General features: G+C 41.1%; 1 protein-coding gene across 1 annotated transcript in view; it reads left to right on the forward strand.

The window, feature by feature from the left end:
• TAFA4 (TAFA chemokine like family member 4) overlaps positions 1-1,663 on the forward strand; it is a 153,413-nt gene that overhangs the window by 52,690 nt on the left and 99,060 nt on the right. The gene's annotated exons all lie outside the window — the stretch shown is intronic.

Genomic DNA, 1,663 nt, shown 5'->3' on the forward strand with positions numbered 1-1,663 from the left:
CCTCTCCCTCTTTTTTTTTTTTTTTTTTTTTTTTTGTGGTATGCGGGCCTTCCCCTGCTGTGGCCTCTCCCGTTGCGGAGCACAGGCTCTGGACGCGCAGGCTCAGCGGCCATGGCTCACGGGCCCAGGCGCTCCGCGGCATGAGGGATCCTCCCAGACCGGGGCGCGAACCCGGCTCCCCTGCATCGGCAGGTGGACGCGCAACCACTGCGCCACCAGGGAAGCCCCTCTCCCTCTTTTTTCGAAGAGTCTGGCTAAAGGTTTATCAATTTTGTTTATCTTCTGAAAGAACCAACTTTTAGTTTTATTGATCTTTGCTATTGTTTTGTTTGTTTCTATTTCATTTATTTATGTTCCTTTATGGTTTCTTTCCTTCTGCTAACTTTGGGTTTTGTTTGTTCTTCTTTCTCTGGTTCCTTTAGGTGTAAGGTTAGATTGTTTATTTGAGGTTTTTCTTGTTTCTTGAGGTAGGATTGTATTGCTATAAACTTCCCTCTTGGAACTGCTTTTGCTGCATTCCATAGGTTTTGGATCGTTATGTTTTCATTTTCATTTGTCTCTAGGTATTTTTTGATTTTCTCTGTGATTTCTTCAGTGATCTCCGTTATTTAGTACATATTGTTTAGCCTCCATGTGTTTGTGTTTTTTACGTTTTTTTTCCTTTTAATTGACTTCTAATATCATAGTGTTGTGGTCAGAAAAGATGCTTGATACGTTTTCAGTTTTCTTAAATTTACTGATGCTTGATTTGTGACCCAAGATGTGATCTATCCTGGAGAATGACCATGTGCACTTGAGAAGAAAGTGTAATCTGCTGTTTTTGGATGGAATGTCCTGTAAATATCAATTAAATGTATCTGGTCTGTTGTGTCATTTAAAGCTTGTGTTTCCTTATTAATTTTCTGTCTGGATGATCTGTCCATTGGTGTAAGTGAGGTGTTAAAATCCCTCACTATTAGTTTGTTACTGTGGATTTTCTCTTTTATAGCTGTTAGCAGTTGTTTTATGTATTGAGGTGCTCCTATGTTGGGTGCATGTATATATATATTTGTTATATCTTCTTGGATTGATCCCTTGATCATTAGGTAGTGTCCTTCCTTGTCTGTTGTAACATTCTGTATTTTAAAGTCTATTTTAACTGATATGAGTATTGCTACTCCAGGTTTCTTTTGATTTCCAGTTTTCATGGAATATCTTTTTCTGTTCCCTCTCTTTCAGTCTGTATGTGTCTGAAGTGGGTCTCTTGTAGACAGCATATATATGGGTCTTCTTTTTGTATCCATTCAGCAATCCTGTGTCTTTTGGTTGGAGCATGTAATCCATCCATGTTTAAGGTAATTATCGATATGTACCTATGACCTTTTTTTTTTTTTTTTTTTGGTGGTATGCGGGCCTTCCCCTGCTGTGGCCTCTCCTGTTGCGGAGCACAGGCTCCGGACGCGCAGGCTCAGCGGCCATGGCTCACGGTCCCAGCCGCTCCGCGGCATGCGGGATCGTCCCAGACCGGGGCGCGAACCCAGTTCCCCTGCATTCTTCTTTTTGTATCCATTCAGCAATCCTGTGTCTTTTGGTTGGAGCATGTAATCCATCCATGTTTAAGGTAATTATCGATATGTACCTATGACCTTTTTTTTTTTTTTTTTTTTGGTGGTATGCGGGCCTT

This window comes from Physeter macrocephalus, chromosome 18, assembly GCF_002837175.3.
Source record: "Physeter macrocephalus isolate SW-GA chromosome 18, ASM283717v5, whole genome shotgun sequence".
NCBI lineage: Eukaryota > Metazoa > Chordata > Mammalia > Artiodactyla > Physeteridae > Physeter > Physeter macrocephalus.